We start from the raw sequence: 20,905 nt of genomic DNA, 5'->3' as shown, positions 1-20,905 counted from the left end.
TTTACCTTTCACCTTTTAGTGGACATTTCATTCAGATGAATTCACCAACCTCTCCAGTGCCCAATTTTAGCAACGAATACCTGAACACGAAGAAGAAAGAAGCGCACAGCTGACCTAAAACAACACCATATGCCTCCTGTAAGAGCGCAGAAGACAGCTGTCTGTTTGAGGATCCCAAGCCAGAGAACATTTAATAGGGGAGGAGGTTTGAATAAAGAATAACTTATGTCAGGAAATAAATGGTATTTAGTTAGAACTCTCTTCAGCAAAGACACAATTTTGAATGTTCAGGACTTGATTAAAATTATCTTATAGAGGAACTACCTTTTATTTTCTAGTACTGTTAACCACTCAACTCTCATGGAGTCCATTAGATTCAAATCCACTTTAAGGAGTTTTAATAAAATATTAGTCTTCTAACACCTTTGCCTTTCCTGATGGTCAAAAATCAACAGGAAAGTTGATTAATCCTTTCTTAGTCATCAGTAATTTCTTAGTAATACAAAGAATATCTGAAAGGGTGTTTTCACAGCGGTTGAATCTCTGGCACTTGATCTCAAATGGCAGGGCAGAGGGGCAAACCTCAGCTAGGCTAGGTGAGGCTCCTTGCCTTTTCCTGATACATCACCCCTACAACAAATATTCTGGGTCTTTAAATTACTCTTACGATGTATAGGATATGCGTCTCAAAGGCGTGAGTATTCCCCCAGGTAAATTCAAGTTGCTACCTACCCACCTGGAGAAAACATGGGAGGTTAAATCACAAAAGCCAGAAAGAAAGCTGAGGCACAGGCCCCGCTGGGATTCGAACCCAGGATCTCCTGTTTACTAGACAGGCGCTTTAACCAGCTAAGCCACGGAGCCAGGTACAGTAGGCCCATAAGTTACATATTATTTCAGTATGATTTCACACACCTCAACTGTAATGAACTTAGTAACTAGTTCACCAGATGTTTCAGAAATGAAAGAACAGACATGTCTCAGTCAAAACCAAAGAAGAACGTTCTCTTGGAAGGATGAACAGAGGGCCTGGATTGAAATGATTGTCTCTTTTTGGATCATTGTTTCAAGGTGGACACCACTAGACCCACTGAAGTCTGTTGGGGACACAGACCTTTGTTGAACCCTAAAGGAAAAATGAGTTGACTTTCTACTAATCATCCTCTTCTCTTAACCACACCTGCTCTCTCCTCTATTAGTGTGGAAAAGGAGAGGTCACTGGTCAAAGATTAGCACGTGTCTGACACATGGCTCTGAAAGAACTGTGAGGATTTGTTTGCACCTGTCAGATGGCCCTCCAAAATGCTGGCACTCCTTTCTCCACTCACAGATGTTGACTGCCCATGGTTCACTCACGGCTGGGTTGGTCTCTGGGAACTTCCTCCGCAGAAGAGGCACCTTGCTCAAAGTTACACCCACCTTCGAGGGGTGCTCCCATCCAAGACTGGGTGATGTTAGAGTACAAGTCTTTCCCCCACTCCCCTCTGCCTCAACGCAGAACATTCCTGAAGCGCCATTCCAAGCTCAAATCCCCCTGAGGCATCAGCTTGAGGCCTCTGTTAAACTACACGCAGCTCAGCTTCTGCCTCTTCCCAATCCCACTTCCCTCACCCTCTCGTATTTACTGATTCTGAGAGCGTTCCCCATGAACTCAGAGCGTTTCCCAGGGAACTGACCCTTGACAAAAGGCAAGTAATGACTGATGCATACTTTGGTCTCTAGAGGTCAAAGTGAAGTCTGAATGGGGTCCAGACTTTCAGAAATCATTTACCATAGCAAGTGCCCCAGGAAAACAAGAATGATAATAATATTAATCTTCTACTCTACAAACTTTCAGAATTCTCACCACAGAATAACAACAAAAAACATGAAGATACCTGCTAGTTGCTTCAAACGGTATACAAAGTTGCCAAAAGAGTGCTAAATGGCCAGAAGAATGATTTATATGTATGATATTAAACGCAAATACTTGAAATGGAAAGTTAGGAAATAAAAGGCAAAGTTAGCTGGTCAAAGAATATGGTTCTCATTTCTAGGGAGAAACAGCGCATATCAAGTCCTAAACACCTTACATACTATAGTGCATAACCGAGAGAAGCCCATGTAATACATACACGTGCTCACAGGTACTTATAAATGGAGGGGAAAGAAGGCTTTGAGAATGTGCACAGACCGATGAACTTCTGAAAATATTAGTACCCCTGGCTTAGAAAGCGCCGTGGTGGGAAGCCAGGGGGAAGCGGGACCTAGCAGAGAGCGGAGGATGGCAGGACTCCGCGCCCCGCGCCCCCTGCCGGCCCCTCGCGCGTGGGCGCGTCCCGGCAGGTGCATCAGGCCGTGCTGGGAAGGGCGCACCTGCTCCGAGGTTTCCCTCCTTCCTCCGGAGTCGCCCGACCGGGGCCTCGGCTCCTCCTCCGGTTTCAGCCCCGGCGCTGCTCCCGGGCCCAGGACGCGCCCCGCCTCCCCCTTCCCTCCGGCTGGGTTCGGGGGCTCAGGTCGCGCTCCGGGTCCCGGTGGGTCAGCGGCCCCGCAGACCCCAGCCCCGCTCTCGGGCGCCACCACGCGTCCGGGAGCCACACTGCAGCTCCAGCTCGGCGACACTGAGGGGCGGACTCCGCGCGGCGCTGCGCGGGGCCCGAGGTGCGGCGTCCCCAGGGTCCGGGCGGAGCCGGCCTGTCTCGACGGTCCCCGGGAGCGCCGAGGCGCCCGGATCCCGCTCCCTGACGTTGGCCTGAATCTTCTCGGGTTTTCCCGGAAGAAGCCCGATCCCTTGAGGCCGAATATGGAGCTTTCCCCCCTCCCTTCTCCCCCCTCGGCCCCTCCAGACGGGAAGGACGCGAGGAATAGGAGCGATCCTCTCTTCTTCCCGAGATTAGCCTCGAGGAAGCAATGCTGGTTGAGTGCCGTTTACCGTGGGAAAAAGCCGGCACGTGTCCTGGCCGGTTAGCTCAGTTGGTTAGAGCGTGGTGCTAATAACGCCAAGGTCGCGGGTTCGATCCCCGTACGGGCCAGCTTTTGCGCTACACGTGGAGGGTACCCGCGGGCCTGCGCACCCTCTGGGTGCGGGCTTTGCTGGGTGAGCGAGTCTCCGGACTTCTTTGCTGCGGTGCTGGCCCCCAAGGTGGGCACAGTCCCCGCCCCCAGCTTGCCGGTGCCCTGCACCTGTCTCGGCCCCCCGCGCTCTCGCACACTAGCGGGGGCGACAGAGCAGAGGGCTTTGTTTTCCTGTGACGAAACTCTTCTGGGAGGAGAAAAACCTGAATTATTTTTTTCCTCTGAAAACCAGTTGTGGAATCGCCCTTCCTACCACTCACCGTGGGTCATTCTGCATTCCCCGGTTCAGTCTAAAAGACAAAAAGGAGTACAAAATGAGAAAAAATTTCCAAAACTTTAATAGTAAGGATTGACAAAGATCTCTGTTTCCTACACTCTCACACTTATTCTGACATGAAAGGGTTACATAACTTCAAACGTTATTTGAGGTTTCTGTTTTTGCGTTAATGATACATACATTGATGGTTTTGAAGAAAGAAACTTTAAAAAGATAAATGCAAACGTTTCCCTTTCAGCGGTATTCTTCCTTAGCCCACTTCTCACCATCACCTTCTGTAGGTCAACTCTGTTCTTAACTTCTCATTTATCCTTACTGGTTTTCATAGATATAAATATTTGTATTTATTATTATTTTTTCTTCTTTTCCCCGCAAAAGATTCATAATCATTTACCCATTGTTTGCCCTTGCACTTTTCTCTTAGTATATCTTGAGTATTTCGAATTGCACTCTCCACTTTGTACACAGTCAAAAATTAAAGCTTATTTTCAAATGAGTTGGTCCTGCCAGCCAGGAGTTGAATCTAGAAATTTCTCAACATCATACAAAGTGTCGGGTTTTCCAACACAGGGAAGGAGGTAGTGGAGATGATATCCTTAATTTTCTCTAATGTGAACAAAGCGCTTTCTTTCTCAAGCCATATTACATTTAGAGACTTGAATAGGCACTTCTAAGCTGCTCAATTATCGAACAAAATTACAATTTTGACAAATGTGTATCGATCTTTCACTCCAGTATGGCACTGTGTTGTCCTTCATGAAAAGATGTGAAGGAAATATGAAGTGACAGACTGGAGTCCGAAAGACTGTGTGTGCATGACTATGATCTCTTTAAAACTATCCTGCGACTAACTCTCATGTGGTTTGGGGGGAAATGGGTAACGTAAGACAAGGGGCAAACGTGGAAAATGTGTTCCCAATTGTTGAAATTGGATGAAGAGTATATAGGAGTTCTTTGTATTACTTTTGCTTTTTTTTTTCTTCTGTAAGTGTGACATATATGTTTTTTAAAACTTTAAAACTAAAGAAGCAATAAGAATGTTTCACACATGTCTCAGGACATTATTAAATGTGCTAAATAGTCATTCCCTTTAGATGGTGGAGTTATGAACCATGTTTAGTTTTTTCTTTTTGCTTAGCCACATTTTCTGCAATGAGCCCCTATATATACTTATATAATGTAAAACAAACAATAACAAAAAAATTTAGAAAAAAACAAAGAAAGAGAAAAAAAAAGAATCATCAATCTGTAGGATGTTTACACTCATTATACTTCTTTTCCTTATTGGGAAACTAAATAAAAGGAAGTAACCTACTAAGTAATTAAAGTGAAATTCCCAGAAAGAATTCCTCATGACAATCGTGCAGGATACATGGCTCACATATGCTCAGAGTTTCTTATCTAGACAGGAGTTTTCAAGTCCACGGTTCATATTCGGTATTAATGATGAGATTAATATTAATTTAAAATTGGAGCAATTAATATTCTAAAGTACAATTCAAGATGCCATGAACTTGGTTATTTGAATAGGACGATTCCTTGGAATATGATCATCCACTGACAAAATGACAAACGTGCCTTTGAGAAACAGCATAGTGACTTCGTTAAAAGGAAGTTCTGTAGAGCTATCTGATTAGAATGCTGACTCAGTTTTTTATCTGTAAAATGAGCATGATTATAATACCTACCTCATAGGTTTGTTGTTATGTTTCGATATGTTAACTCATTTAAAACGCACAGATAGTGCTTGATACATAATAACTGTTATATAAGCTTTTAGTTACAACTGTTATTTTAAACTGTAAGATACTGAAAGACTGGAGCTGAAGTATACTGTAGCAACTCTGGGATCAACCCAAAACTGCTGGTCCATTTTGTTCCTATAACACCGTGTAGGATCAGAAAAATTTTTGCCTTCTTCCCATCTAGGTTCTTTGGCTGGTCTAGTAATTAAATTGAGATAAGACTGATCCACAGGAGGAAGATAAATTTAATTTTATACATGTGAGAACCCCATAAAGAAAGGAAACTCAAAAATGTGACCAAAGCAGGAAGCTTTCCTACCGTGTAGGCAAATAAACAATCAGTTTGTGAAGAACTGACAGCACAAAGGGGTTTGGACTTGGGATAATTCACGGTGGAGAAGTGACAAGGTTTATTTGTACAGGCTTCTCAAACAGAATCTTGTAGACCCCGAATCCTTATCTCTAGTGCTAAGGATGTCCTCTACCTTTCTGGTACAGGGAGGGGACCCTTCACATGGGAGACTCTGCTCCTGCTTTTGGCAGGACAAAGGAGGGTCAGAGTGTTGTTCATGCATGAATTGTTTCTCAAACACCTTTAGTTACAAATAACCAGTATGTTAAAACGGCATATTTTGGGGTGTGATAGTCTGCTCACCTTCAACCGCATTCACTTCCAAATTCAATTTATGTTCTTCTCTACCTGTCCTAAGAATCGCTGGTTGTTTCATCTCAGATCTGACTTCCCCGTTTGCTCGCACAAAGTTTTGTCCTGGGTTCTTTTAAAAAACTTTTCATGTTAACTTTTTTTCTAGCTCAGGTGCATTATCGTATCATTGACATTTGATTTGCATTATTTCCTTGTGGAAGGAAGCTTTTAATTTTGCTCATTATGGGGCCCCCATATGTATGTAATTAAACTTTGGGGTTTCTCCTCCTGTTGATCTGTCTCACGTAACTTAATTCTTAGACCAGCTAGAAGAAACTTGAAGGGTAGAGGAAATTCTTCCCCTCCATCAGCACAGCAACTCAAAGGCCATGAAACCAAGTGAATAGGCCGTACTGTAGAGCCAGATGACCAGTGTGGCTGGTGAGGGAAAGGGTCTGGGTCTCTGGCCTGCCCTGCCCGTTCCAGTCTCTGCTCGATCTCTAGCTTCAGGTGGTCCAGCTGAAAATTCTCCTTTTGTGAGGTAGGTTGGCTGATCTATGGGCTTTGGCATTAGGAAATAAGGAAGAATCTGGTGAAGGGTGGCAGACAATGGCAGCCTGAAACATGCCCCTGCGGTGCAATGGTCATTTTGAGCGAAACGCTTTTGAAAAGCAGCAGATACAAGAAAAACACTCCAGCCTTTCTTCGTATTCTTAAAAGTAGGAGATAAAATTCTCCTGTGAAAGATGTCTTTGAATATTGCTTTAACATATTATCTCGATTGGTAATTACCTTGATTCCTTTTACCAGGAGAAGAGTAACATTTTGATTCTCAAGGATAGAAAGCTGAGGCTGAGGGAAATCCGTGCAAACAAGCCTTGTTAAATTCACCCGTATCTTCTGGTCACTTCACCCAATTACCTCCCTAGCCCCTGCCACCTTGCCTCATCACATTTTCTTGATTTTACTGCTCTTTGTCCAATTCCGTGTAAGCGTGTGCAACTCTAACTTTGGGACATTCCCTGTGGAGGCCTCCCGTGTCACATAAATCATGTGAAATAAAGTGCGTTGTTAATTGTCTTTACATTATAGGGGCCCACATCGAGAACTCAGAAGGGCAGAAGGAAAGATTATTTTCCTTCTCTTCATTGAAGTGAGAGACTGGTTTTCTGATGTGTGCATTCTTAAAAGTCCTTGGGAAACAAAACCCAGACTGGGAAGCCTCAAGTTTCTTCTACAAACAAAAGGGGGGAGAGAGAGAGAAACTATAGATTCAAGGAACTGAAGAGACATATATGTCCAATCACTTGTTTTTTAAAATGCGTATGTGTATCTTATACACATGCTTCTTATAATATAGTCTATATTATATAGAATATTATAATTTTAATACCTCTATATAACTATATTATGCAACACATTTATAAGATATCAAACAAGTGGCAAAATTGGAACAATAATTGAATGCTTGATCTTATTTTTGTTATATTTAGATGTGATCATACTGTGATTATGTTTTTTAAGAGTCCTTATCTTTTAGAGATACATAAGTATTAGCCTTGTTCCAGTCATAGTGGAGCCTGAGACAAAAGGAAAATCAGTAATACTGATTATTAAGAATTTTGATATTGTATTCATTATGGATCTTTTGCATTAATTTTGATTTTTAAAACATTGCTTTAAAATATTATCTCGATTGGTAAGCTTTTTGGTAGCCTTGTAAATTTTGTGCCCAAGGCAGTGCTCACTTGCCTCACCCTAGCCCCGGCTGTGCTAAATTTATGGAAGATTCATGTCTGAGATTTCCTGCAAAGTGTTGGGGGAATGAGGGTTGGCGTTATAGATTAATAAAATTGCCATCAATTGATAATTATTGAAAGGGTTAGATATGGTTATCGGATTCATTATACGATTCTCTCTTTGTATGCATACTTCTGAAGTTTTCCAAACAATTTCTGGCAAATCCAACCCCTCCGGGCCCAGGTTGAAGGTAAGGAGGAGAGAGAAAGGCAGGCGGAGCAACTAACCATAGAGGCGCAGACTCCTCCCAGCTTCCTAGAGCGGACCGGAAGTGACGCCGCGGAGGGAAGCCTAGCCGTCCCGCTCGGCGGTGGACTCGGAGGTGGCTGTGCGGCGGGGAGCTCCAGCGGAGTTGGCCGCCAGTTCTTCGATCCCGGGGCCCCAGCGGGACCCCCTCCGCGCTTCGAGGCTGCTCGAGGAGGGCCGGGCTTCGCAGCCTACAACCTGACGAGGGCGGGACGTGGGGGCAACTGTCGTGGACGTGGGTCTGGGACACGAGCTGGCCCCCACGGTCCCTTTCCTCGCTTGGGAAGCGGCCGGCGCGGGGCAAGGCACGGAAGGGCCTCTCCTCGGCCTTTGGGAGGGAACCGAGTGCGCGGATGACCGGGCCGAGAGGCGACTCTGGCCCGGGAGCCGAAGGCACCTCCCCGCCCCACCAGGGGAAGTCCCTCCGGAGCAGTGTGGCCTTTTCCCTGCGGAGGAGGGTTCGGGGTCTTGAGCGGCAGGTGCTGGAGTTTACTGCCCCGGATAACAGCATCTTCTGGAAGAGTATTCCGTGGGAGGCGAAAATGGGGCTGCGTTCAGGGACCGACGATTCTGGGCATCAGATGAGTACGAGATGGTAGTTATGGGGCGGGGGTTGGGGGGGACAGGTGGTCGTCACTACTGCAGCCCCTCTGTCTCAACAGCCGGCCTCGACCTTGAGATCATCTGAAGTGTCCATGTGCGGACGGTGGTGGTCACCCCTGGCTGCTGTCCGAGCCCCCTCTTTATTCCGGGCAGAAACCCTTCTTTGACGCGGTGCCTGGTGGAGACATTGTGGCTTAACCGGCACTTACAATCCGTTGGCCCAGGGAAATTTACCAGCACGGTACTGAGTCACAAACTTGGGTCATACAAGCAACGAGTAGAGGGAAAGAATCTTACCTCTTTTTATCGAATTTGAAGAACGCCGCGATATTTTTCTCGGTTTAAGCAGAGTTTTCTTCAGCAAAGGTGCAATCCGTGTAAGGATTTCCTGGCACTGTTAGGAGCTCGGTGATGGAATTTTAGTATCTTTTCTGTCAGGAGTTAATGTGGAAATCCAGCGATGTTCTTGAAAGCTCTAGTGATTGGGGAAAAAAATGACCTTTGTTCTGTTGCAGTAATTACAACAACAGGTGGAGGGATTGTATGCCAGCTGCTGCTGAACCGCTTTACACGTTGTGTTCCTTCATCCTCACAACCCTGAGCGAGAGATGCTTTTGTTAAATCCGTTTTTCACGCTGGTGAAGCCAAGGCCCAGAGTTTAACTCGGTGAGTAGCTCAAGATCCTATCGCTAGTAAGTGGCAGAACCAAGGGTTTGAATTCATGTCCGTCTGACATCAAAACCTGTGTTTTTTTACTGTGAAGCCAGTGCGGTGCTTCTGCTATGGGCTCTCTCTTTTTTTTTTTTTTTTTTTTTTTAATTTTTTAAACGTTTTTTTTAAATTTATTTTTTGAGAGGGACAGAGACAGAGTGAGCGAGGGAGGGGCAGGGAGAGAGGGAGCCACAGAATGGGAAGCAGGCTCCAGGCTCTGAGCTGTCAGCACAGATCCCGATGCGGGGCTGGAACTCACAAACCGTGAGATCATGACCTGAGCCGAAGTCGGATGCTTAATCGACTGAGCCACAGGTGCCCCTTATATATTTGTTTTTGAAAACCCAATTTATTCATGTGTTTCAAAGTGAAAATAATAAAGAAGGTACACAGTAAAGTCTCACTCCTACCTTCCCTCCCATCCACGCCACTCCCTTCCCCGGCACAGCAAACAGGGAACTGTTTTTGTTAGTGTTTTTAGTTGTCTCTCCAGAATTCCTTTGTGGAAATACAAGCAAATACAAAGATATGTTATTTTCACTCTTTCTTATATGTTATGTGACACTCGCTTTTTTCCATTTAATGTTATATCTTAGAGATTTCCATATTAGTAAAGAAAGTTTATTTATTTATGAATAAACTATTATGATACATTAGGTATATATTTTGGTCTTCCTCCATGGTTCTTGGCTCGTAGCTCCCAAAACCTTTGTCATTTCCTAAGAGACTAGAGTAAGAGGGGCGTCTTTGGTTATAATATTTGGTGTTACACTTGGTTCCTGAAATAGCTTTTGAGTGCTAAATGTGAAAAGAGTATCTTTTATTAATCATCACAAACTTCTTTCAGCCACACCTGAGCCTATGTTAATGAAGTGACTTTTTTGGAAAGCTCTAGGAACCGGATTTTGAGATTAGAGTATTGGAACTTTCAGCTCTACCCACTGACCTCCAGGAAGGGAATGGGGCTGGAAGTTGAATTGACCACCAGTGGCCAACGCCTACATGCTGTGCTGTCTGTCTTGTATCCAAATTTGTTTCTCCTTTGGTTTCCGCCACCGTAATAGCTAGAGCCAGAAAGTCTTTCCTTCCCCAACTCCCTTGTAGTTGGAGTAGCTGGCATGTGACCTGGGTCTGACCATTGAGATTCAAGTGGAAATCACTTGTGAGGGGCTTCTAGAAACATTTCTTTAAAGGGAGTGACTTCTCTAAAGAGAGTGAAGTCTTTGTCAAAGGTGGAGGGTGACTTGGCCGTCATGCTCCATCACCTCCTTAGCCTGTGCTTTGCTCTCTATCTGGAATGCAGACAGGATTCCGGGAGGAACAGAAGCGCTCACGGGTCTATGACGACGAAAGCCACAGGACGACGGCGGTTAAGCAAGAAGACAGAAGGTGGTTGGGAACTTCGTGGCTTTCTTGAACAGTGGTGCCAGCCCTAGATGATTTACCTGAGGACTTCTTGATAAATGACATACTTACCCCAGAGAAAAACTAGACTTTTCTGTTGCAGTGAGTCCCATCCTAACTGACCACCCGGCAGGTAAGTAGTAGCCCCTGCTGTGTGCCACTGCTCTTGTCACCACGTTACGTACTAGCCCAGAAAGTCCTCATAATGATCTCCTGAGATAGACCAGATGTTCTCCAAGCGCGGTCCCTGAGCCAACAGCGTTAGCATGACCTGGAAACTCGTTGGAAATGCAAATTTGGGTGCCTGACCTCAGACCTTCTGAATGAGACTCTGGGAGCAAGGGTCCAGCAATCTGTTTTAACAAGCCTTCCAGGTGATTCTAATGCATACTGAAGTTCGACAGATTCATCTCTGTACATAGAGTACTTTCCCCATTTTACATATAAGTAGACTGAGCCGAACTTAAGTGACTTGCCAGTGTCCTAAAACTAGTAAGACGAACTACTAGTGTTTCTATAATGACTACGTTACATCCCATGTTAAGAACTCCTATTCTAGAGAAGTGATCTCCAGAATTTGAAAGCATACCCCTTTGAAAGATAATAGATAATGCACCCCCTTGAACATTTTTACATTGACATATAAAATTCTCCATCATAAGTTTAAACGATGGTAAAGAATATGATTGTCAGATTGTAAATGATGACATTTTAAAATGTGTTCTGACACTCTCCTAAATTAAAAAAAAAATTTTTTTAATGTTTACTTATTTTTGAGAGAGAGAGAGAGAGAGAGAGACAGAGCACAAGTGGGGGAGGGCAGAGAGAGAGGGAGACACAGAAGCAGAAGCAGGCTCCAGGCTCCGAGCTGTCAGCACAGAGCCCGATGCGGGGCTTGAACTCACAAGCTGTGAGATCATGACCTGAGCCGAAGTCAGACACTTAACCGACTGAGCCACCCAGGCTCCCCTAACACTCTCCTAAATTTATCCAGTGGAATCTAAATACCATAGTGATGATTATTTTAAATGAACTATCATCCATTTATTTATTTAAGTTTATATATTTTGATAGCACCAGCGGGGGAGGGGGAGAGAGAATCCCAAGTAGGCTCCACGCTCTCAGTGTAGAGGCGACTTGGGCCGATCCCATGAACCATGAGATCGTGACCTGAGAGGAGTCAAGAGTCAGATGCCTGACCAACCGAGAGCCACCCAGGCGCCCCAACTATCATCCATTAAAAAAAATAATTTGCTTTAACATCTGAAATTTTACATCCTCGTCTTTTGTGCCTGAACTTGTATTTTCATTCGCCACCCCACAAAAATAAATTCTACTGAAACATGGCTGTTTTTGGTCTACCCTGTCTTCTCTGCAATAAAATAGTATAAACAGTGAACTTAATTTTTTTAAAAAGTTCCATTGACCATAATAACTTTAAGAGTTCATTTGCTCTCAGCATTAAGTTATAATTTTTATTAGTGTAAAATCAAGTCATTGTGGATATATTTGATTATTAACTTATAGGTTAATAAAGTAAAATTGAGTTGCAAATTCACTCTTAATGAGATGGATGTGGCTAAGATATTCTAATTAATGCATGTATCTGTGGATGAATATTCCTCATTGCAAGAATGGGACAAGTTCAGTATCAATTTTATGTCTATTTTCATTACTGTAGATGAGAGACTATATCAGTTTACGTGAATCAGTAGGTAGGAATTCAAGGATTTTGAAGTGGGAATGCTGTTCTAATTTTTCTGACACCTGTGTTACATGCCCACATCACATTATGCGTCATAAAATTGTTACTCTGATTCTGACAGCTGGGTTAGACCCTCCTCACTTCTGTGCAAAGCAAATAGGGTAGAAACCATTTTGTTACAAGTCATGGAAGGCTCACTTGCTCACTGACGCCGTTATTTCAGGGTCCTCTCATGAGACGTCTTGAGGAGGCTGTGCCTCTTGGGTCAGCGTGAAGGGTGTGATTTGGGACAGCCGGGTGGAGAGGGCTGTGACGAAAGGGAAGGTGGGAAAGCAGCAGGTTGCGGGCAGATCGGTCACGAGTCTCGTGGGAATCCACGGTCACAAGCTGGTTCCTTTACAGTGTGTCCACATGTTCCCAGGGGGGCACGTGTGTCCGGGTTTGAAAACTACGGGAGCTGAGAGAGAGCTCTCGGAATCATCGCTGTTATGTTCTACAGAGTTTAAACGGATAGATCCCTTCAGGTTTGAAGTCTCTCACTTGGGAAGTACGCGTTTCTGCAGAGAACAACACGGAGCCAGCCTGCAAATCGCGAATTGTACTCGCGGCGTCAATACACTGCTGAGAGGTGATTGGTCTCATTTGAGTATCTCGGGGGCATCTTCAGCCTTCACATATTTTAGGTAAATATTCACATGGTCTGAATACGTCCTAAATTCTGCAGACCTCTTGGCCCGGTAGCAGCAGTCACAGACCAATTCTTGAGTTCTGAGGGAGTAACCTTCACGTCACTTAGGACTTCTGGCCTCACCTCCGAAGGGGGTTTCTGTGGACTCCGCACGAGGGGAAGTGAGTTGAGAATCACAGGTGTTCGGCCTGTTTCATTCTTTGCTGGCCCCACACCCTCCTGTAGTTTCTCCTGTGTCTGTACGAACTCGCTTTTCTCTCATCCGTCACTACACTGATTCATTTCTCTTTTTTTATTGTGGAAAGAACACTTAACGTGAACTCTACCCTCTTAAACGTACAATAGATGGTCGTTGGCCGGAGGTCCGTGTTGCGCAGCACATTTCCGGAGCTTGATATCTTCCTTGACTGGAACCGTGTCTGTGGTAACTCCGTATGGCCCCCGGCCCCCGGCAACCCCCGTTCTACTCTGATTCTGTGAATTTGACTAGACTATATTCCTCAAATCGCGGAATCATGCAGTATTTGTCCTGAAGTGGCTTATTTCACTTGGAATGCTATCCTCAGGGTTCATCCGTGTGGTGGAATAGTGCGCAATGCCACCGTTTTAGGGCTGGATGACCTCGCGTTGTCTGCAGAGACCAGGTTTTCTTTATCTGCTTGGAAGTCTAGGTGGTGTTCACACCTGGGCTACTCTGATCATTGTTGCAGTGGCCACGGGAGTGCTAATCTCTCTTCCAGACCCTGATTTTGTCTCTTTCGGAGAAATCCCAGAAGTCGGGTGGCTACCGCATGATAGTTCTGCTTCTAATATTTTGAGAAGACGCCTTCCTGTTTTCATAGCAGCTGCATCATTTCCTTCCTACCAACAGGGTGGGGGTGTTCTGTTTTCCCCACATCCTCACCAGCACCGTTGTCCTTTTTTTTTGTCTTGTTTTTTTGATGATAGCCATCCTCACAGGTATGAGGTAGCATCTCATTGTGCGTGTGTGTGTGTGTGTGTGTGTGTGTGGTTTCGATTTGCATTCCCCTGATGATTAATGCCATTGAGCATCTTTTCATATACTTGTGGGCCATTTATATATCTTCTTTGGAGAAATGTCTTTTCAAGTCTTTAGCCCATTTTTTAATTGGACTACTAGTTTTTTGTTTTATTTATTGCTATTGAGCTGTAGCAGTTCCTTACGTATTTAGAGAATTACCCCTTATCAGATACATGGTTTGCAAATATTTTCTCCCATTCTGCAGGTTGTCTTTTTGCTGTGTTGGTTGTTTCCTTTGCTGTGCAGGGCATTTTAAGTTGATGTAGTCCCACTTGTCAGCTTTGGCTTTTGTTGCCTGAGCCTTTGGTGCCTTATCGATGAAATCCTTGCCAAAACCAATGTCATGAAGCTTTCCCCCGTGTTTTTATTGTAGCAGTTTTAAAATCTCAGGCCTTACATATAAGTTATTACTGTATGTTGTTTGTTTTTCATATGTGGTGTAAGATAAGGGTCCAGTTTCATTCTTTTGCGTGTGAATGTTCAGTTTTCCATCACCATTTGTCGAAGAGACTATCCTTTCTCCATCTTGCATTCTTGTTGAAGATTGGCGGACCGTAGATGCATGGCTTTATTCCTGGATTCTCCACTCTGTTCTTTGGTCTATATGTCTTTTTATGCCATTACTGTACTCTTGATGACTGTATCTCTGTAGTATTTTTGAAACCAGGAAGTGTGATGCCTCTGGCTTTGTTCTTCTCAAGATCGGTCTGACTCTTTAGGGTCCTTTGTGCTTCTGTATGAATTATAGAATTGTTTTTTCAGTTTCTGTGAAAAATGCCTTTGGGATTTTGATAGGGATTACATCGAGTCTGTAGATCTCTTAGGAAGTGTGGCCATTGGAACAATATTAAGGTTTCCACCCAAGAGGAAGTCTGTTTGTAAGTTCTTTGTTTCATCTTTGTTTTGTAGTTTTCAGTGTACAGGTGTTTTATGTCCTCAGTTAAGTTTTTTCCTGAGTATTCTTTTTTGTAATAAGCTGCATTGTTTACCTAATTTCCTTTTTGTAGAGTTTGTTATTTGTGTCTAGTAGCACACATGAGTTTTGTGGGCTGATATCATATCCTGTAATTTTATTGAATTCATCTGTTCTAACAGTTTAAAGTTTTTTTAATGTTTATTCATTTTTGAGAGAGAGAGCACAGGTGGGGGGGGGGGTGGGGCAGAGAGAGGGAGGGAGGGAGACACAGAATCCGAAGCAGGCTCCAGGCTCCGAGCTGTCAGCCCAGAGCCTGATGTGGGGCTCAAACCCACAAACCATGAGATCGTGATCTGAGCCGACGTCGGACACTTAACTGACTGAGCCACCCAGGGGCCCCTATTCTAACACTTTTTAAAATGGAGTCTTTAAAATTTTTCTCTATGTTAGATCATGTCTGCTGTAAACAGGGATCATTTTACTTCTTCATTTCTGATTCGTATGCCTTTTCTTTCTCTTTTTTGCCTAATGGCTCTGACTGGGGCTTCCGGTGCTGTGATGACCAGAGGTGGCAAGAGTGGCCATCCTTGCCCTGTTCCTGATCTTAGAGGGAATCTTTCATTTATTCACCTTTGACAATGATGTTAGCTGTGGGCTCATATTTAATCTTTATTACGTTTAGGCACATCCTTCTAAACCTAGTTTGTCGAGAGGTTTTATCATGAGAGGTTGTTGAGTCTTGTCAGATGCTTTTTCTGCACCTCTTAATTAGTCCTTTGTTCGGTTAATGTGTTGTATCAGGTATTCACTGACTCTGGTATGTTGAAGGTGATGAATATCCTTGCAAACCCAGCAAGAGTGTGTCCCAAATCTACTAGTTTTGGTGAGTCGAGTTCTGTGATCCCCTAGGATGAAGAAACCTTTTAGTTTTTGATTTCTTAAAAAGGGAATTTGGTGGGGGTGGGGGGTGGGGACTCAGTCAGTTGACTGTCCAACTCTTGATTTTGGCTTAGGTCATGATCCCAGCCAGGGATGGTGGACGAGCCCCACGTAGGTCTATGCACTGAGCATGGGGCCTGCGTGAGATGCTCTCTGTCCCTCTGCCCTCCTCCACTCACTCGTGCTCTCTCTCTCAAAAGAAAAAGTCGGGGCGGTGGGGGGGTTGTCCTTGCATTGTTGCTAGTTGGTGGGTGTGTGGGGAGAAGGAGATCCAGGGTTTCTCGCTCCAGAAATACCATCTTTCTTCGTGTACCTTGACCAAGTCAGCCAGCTCCTGGAGTGAGGCCCAGGTGCTCGTGGTGGACTTTTATCCCCGCTGGCCACCTAGCTCCAGGGACCACCCCCTGCTGGTGCTGTGGCCGTCCCGGAAGCTCAGCTAGTTCCTCGCAAAGCAGCTCTGCCTCTCGACGGGTCCAGTTTTGGCGATCCCACTTGTGATTTATCATTTCTGAGCGCTGGTGCAGTCATTCTGTGACGGGCTCGTTCATTCACCCGGTATTACAGGTGACTGCGTGCCAGACTGTTCTAGGCGAGGGGGACCCAGACGAGGTCCCTGCGCCCGGTGACCTTACGGGCTGGTGGGAGGAAACAAAAAGTAACCTTTCCGCTGGAAAAGAGCCAGGAAGCAACATAAAGTGGAGTCAGCGGACGGAGGAGGAGGAAGGACGGCAAAGGCCCCTGAGCGAAGGACTGCATGTCAAACAACACTGACACGAAAGTGCTAATGCGGGGAGGTGGGCACTTAAGAGACTCCATCATTGCCTTGGCCTCGTATTTTGGAGGCCTGGGTCTCAGTTGCTTAGTGGGGATAGAGAAGCCAGGAAGGGGGGTGGGGGCGGGGGGGGGGGGGAGGGCTCCGGAAGTCTTCCCCGCACTCCGGCATTGTGACACTTCCCCCGCCCCCAGCCCCGAATCTGTCAGCTGCTCGCCACTTAGTGACCCTGACGTCGCTCTCAGTCGCGTCTGGACTTGTTCACAAGTGTGGGGTCTCCTCCTCCTTCCAGAGCAGAAAAAGGGACACTGACAAAGGATGGCTTTGTGTTGAGCGAATGCCAGAGAAAGAGAACATGAGATCATGCACTGTGCTGGCAGAGGCAGGTTAGATCGAAATGCTGGGTCTGTAAGGATTTCCCCACTTTATGATGTCACTCCGTGGGCCACCAATGAGCAGGCACAGTGGCCTGTGTTCTCAGTCTCCGACTGGTCCTTCTGTCCACTTCCTCACCAGAGCTGGGTTCTCTCCTGGTGACCCCGCTCCCCCTGCTGGCTCCTCCCCAGTGTGTTAGCCCCTTGCTCCTCCTCACCTCTTCCAGACTGTTCTCTCCCCCTCCGTAAAAAATCCTAGCCTGGAAACTTTTCCCCAGGACTTGGCCACACCTTCTCCTTATTTTTGCTGTCATCTACAGCCTGATGGGATAAGTCCTCCCGTTTTTTGAAAATGTAAGCCCTTGGAGTACTCTCACTCTGATACGACCCCTGGCGTGATTCTTGGTGAGGTTAGTACCCGGGAAGGCCGTTCCCAGTACTCCTGGCCTCCCAGCTCCCTGGTCACTCATCCCGTGATCTTGTCTCCGCCCCTTCCTCGCAGCCCCTCATACGGCCCAGGCTCAGACCAGGGCTTTCCAACCTGAGCCTCGGCTCACGGCCATAAATCTGTCTTGCGTGTAGACTGTACGTGCGCGTGTGTATAGTCTGGACGTTTTGTAACCCACTACTTGCCTTTGCTACTTACAAGTAAAAGGTAGAAAGTACCAAATGTGTGTTTACTCATATTTAAATAAATTTTAAAAACTCCAAAACGAACAATGGAAGCACAAAGTCAGAAAGGTTCGTTGTGACCTCCAGAGCTGATCTGTCCGTCCACAGTGTCTTGCTGCTGAGAGCTGCAGGTTTAAAACTGACTTAGACATGGTTAGACCCTCAAGCGTCTCGCTCTGTCCGTGACCTCTTCCCACTCATCCCCTCTCAGGCCTCAGCTCTATCAGCCCCCTGACCCCAGGGCACCTGTGTCCACTCCCCCCCTCCCCCCCGTGTTGCCCACCCCCCTCGTCACGTCCTCACTTCCCTCCTTACCCGACGCCATTAGAGCCACCCTCTTGCACACCCCCTCAACCCACCTGCCTCATCAATACTCGTATGCAATGCCAACCCATCAAAAATCTGCATTTCTGTTTATTCACTGCCTACACCCATACAGTGAATGAAACTGGAAAAAAGCAGGCTGACTTGTCTAGCTGTAAACTCATGACCATAAACCTTGAGTGAGCCCTTCGTGCTGCCCCGCGATCCCACACCATTCCCCAGCCCTCTCTTCTAGGTAACTTCTCACCTGTCACCGTCTCCAGAACCTCCTGCCCCGTGCTCACCTCGGCCAGGACCTTGCCGTCTCTTCCTCTGAGAAAATAGAAGACGTTTTCCACAAAGTCTCATGACCTCATCTATGACCTCACGGGTGTGTGTTCTGCCTTTCTTCCTAGTTACCGTGGGTAATTTGCTCATCCTCTCATCTGGGGCTAGCCTCGGGAATATTGCCGTCTCCTTCAGGTTACCAGGGTCTCTCTTCTGCGTGTTAAAAACAAAAGACCTTTATTCCCACAAGCTCTTCAAAGACTTGTCTATTGTTATTGTGTCCGTCCGTCCTCTGTCCGTTCTTCCAGGGGGCCTCCTCTTCCATCCATCTTTCTGATGAGCTCTGTCGTTCCATTCAAACAGTGTCTGTCAAGGTCGCAATGACCTTTTCATTGATGAATTGAGGATCCATTTTCATTCCTCACCTTACTTGTCTTATCGATGACATTTGGCACAGACATTTCCTCCTTCTTGAAACATTTTCTTATGGCTTCAGGGACACCTCTCTCATTTGGTCTCTTCCTATTTCACTGGCTACTTCTTCCCAGTCATCTTCGTTGGGTACTTCTGTCCCTGGGTCTCTAAATCCTGGAAAGCCTAGGATCATTCCTAGGAGCCTAGGAGCTCAGTCCTAGGATCGTTTCTCTCCTTGGGCCACACTGAAACTCACTTACTCGCGATGGTTTCAATTCCCATGTCTCCTGGGGCCCCTGGGTGGCTCAGTCGGTTAAGCGGCTGACTTCGGCTCAGGTCATGATTTCACAGTCCGTGAGTTCGAGCCCCGCATCGGGCTCTGTGCTGACAGCTCAGAGCCTGGAGCCTGTTTCAGATTCTGTGTCTCCCTCTCTCTGACCCTCCCCTGTTCATGCTCTGTCTCTCTCTCTCTGTCTCAAAAATAAATAAACGTTAAAAAAAAAATTATAAAAAAAAAAATTCCCACATCTCCTGACATTTCTCAGATTTAAATCCCTGTGTCTCCACCCTGGACCTCCTTCTTAATCCCCATGCGAGTATATACAATCACCTAACATCCTTGGACGTCAAAAAGGTATATCTGATGTAACATGTCCGAAATCAAAGTGCTTCTCACCCCCTTGTGCCTGCAACTTGATCTCACCCGTATCAGGAAAAAGCAACGTGGTCCTTACAGATCTGAATCCAAAACCTGGAGCTCATTCCTGACTCACATGTCTAATCCATCACTAAGCCCAGTGGCTCTACCTGCCAAGTAAACCCAGTGGGAAACTGGCAGCGCCCTCCTCAATAAGCACATGCTCCAGACCACCATGATGTCATACGGTGTCACTATCGCAGTAGCTCCCTGAGTCCCTTGCTTAAACCTTGCCCAGTAGTCTAATCATAAAACAGCAACTGAGTGAATCCATAGAAATGTGAGTCCGACCTTATTTCTCTGCTGCAATGGCTTCTCGGAATAAAAACCAAATTCTTTAATGTTACTGCTGGATCCTCCAGTCTGGCCCTCATCACCTTGGCGATGTACTCTCTGTCTCCACTCCAGCCGCATGCTGGCCTCCTTGCTGGAAGTGATACATGACTTCATTGTCGTATGTATTCACACAGGCTGCACACAGTTTGGACATGGGGGTTGGGTAAGCTTCCAACCGAAGCTTGGGCCTTGAAGGATAGATTCACACTGGCTGATGAGGGAAGAGAAGCAGGGGGACCAGGTAGATGGGGACGAGCAGAGCCCAGGGGCTGCACCACTCTTGGGAGATCTCCCTATGGTAACCATATTTGTTTGCAGACCAACACCAGGCATCTGGAACAGTGTGGGCACCGCAGGGGGTAGTCAAGACATATCCGCTTACTAAGTGAATGAGATACTTGGATGGTACTTAGTGGGCAATGGGACAGAAGGTTTAAATGGAGCCCATACCGGAACTCTTGCCTATACAGGATTTGGGAAACGGTATGGTGAACTTTTTTTGGCAGAGAGGTTGAATTTTTGGAGGAAGTAGACAGAAATAAAGCTGGACAGATAGGGTGAAGCTAGGTTAAGGAAGGGCTTGGATGCTACTCAAAGGGTTACATCACATGTGCTGGGGAGACTTTAGGAGGCTTCTAAGCAGAAGGACCTGATAAAGTTATGGGGGGAGAGGCTGTTAGTCTGCGGTCTGGATTGGTGGGGATGACAGCCGACCCGGGAGCGGTGTTAGAAGGCAGTATTACAGAATGTCGGGCATGACGTGGGCATACGGTAGTTGTTAAATAAGGAATTAAACTGTGGGCCAGGATGGGAGATTCAAGAAAGTTTTAGGAATGAGGGATCATTAGGAATTGTTTTTGAAGGGTAAGGAGTTAATCTGGAGAGTCTGGGGAAACTCCCCCCTGCCCCTTCCCTTTCTCAGGTGATGCCTTTCCAGCGGTGGTTTAGCATGAAGACACCGAGCGGAGACAGGGTCCTCAGCTGTCATTTCCTGGCCACCTCCTTGGTGTGGTGGTCTTTCCTGGTGTCCTGGGTGGAAATAGAGCTGCCTGGAAATAGAGCCTTGTCAGCACGCTCTTCGAAGTCTGGGCGCCCGGCACAAGCCAGCTGAGACGAGGTTCGACCTGCAGCCTCAAGTCCCCTCCTCCCCAGCTCCCCCACAGCCGCTCCTGCCCGCGCCCGACACCCACCCGCATTCACCGGCTCCCCTCACCTGGGGCCTGGACAGCCGGGGAGTGGGTCCTAGAGAAGGAGGGCTTCTCAGACTCTGCCA

At 46.2% G+C, this 20,905-nt stretch overlaps 3 long non-coding RNA genes and 2 other non-coding genes across 5 annotated transcripts; 3 read left to right on the top strand and 2 right to left on the bottom strand.

Annotated features, from left to right (window-relative positions):
* Nucleotides 1-790: 790 nt before the first annotated feature.
* On the bottom strand, nt 791-864 carry TRNAT-AGU (transfer RNA threonine (anticodon AGU)). The gene has a single exon. It is a non-coding gene; the product is annotated as a tRNA-Thr (tRNA).
* A 2,073-nt stretch (nt 865-2,937) lies between these two features.
* TRNAI-AAU (transfer RNA isoleucine (anticodon AAU)) lies at nt 2,938-3,011 on the top strand. The gene has a single exon. It is a non-coding gene; the product is annotated as a tRNA-Ile (tRNA).
* A 4,709-nt stretch (nt 3,012-7,720) lies between these two features.
* Nucleotides 7,721-11,834, top strand: LOC131513635 (uncharacterized). The gene is made up of 2 exons (XR_009262676.1): nt 7,721-9,037; nt 10,386-11,834. It is a non-coding gene; the product is annotated as an uncharacterized LOC131513635 (long non-coding RNA).
* LOC131513636 (uncharacterized) lies at nt 11,272-17,116 on the bottom strand. The gene is made up of 2 exons (XR_009262677.1): nt 16,769-17,116; nt 11,272-15,742 (listed from the first exon to the last, which is right to left on the bottom strand). It is a non-coding gene; the product is annotated as an uncharacterized LOC131513636 (long non-coding RNA).
* On the top strand, nt 16,011-19,068 carry LOC131513637 (uncharacterized). Its single transcript, XR_009262678.1, has 2 exons — nt 16,011-16,570; nt 18,154-19,068. It is a non-coding gene; the product is annotated as an uncharacterized LOC131513637 (long non-coding RNA).
* Nucleotides 19,069-20,905: the final 1,837 nt, after the last annotated feature.

Source organism: Neofelis nebulosa, chromosome 6, assembly GCF_028018385.1.
Source record: "Neofelis nebulosa isolate mNeoNeb1 chromosome 6, mNeoNeb1.pri, whole genome shotgun sequence".
NCBI lineage: Eukaryota > Metazoa > Chordata > Mammalia > Carnivora > Felidae > Neofelis > Neofelis nebulosa.
The sequence above is the reverse complement of the archived record's forward strand: the minus strand, read 5'-3'. Positions and strand labels throughout refer to the sequence as shown.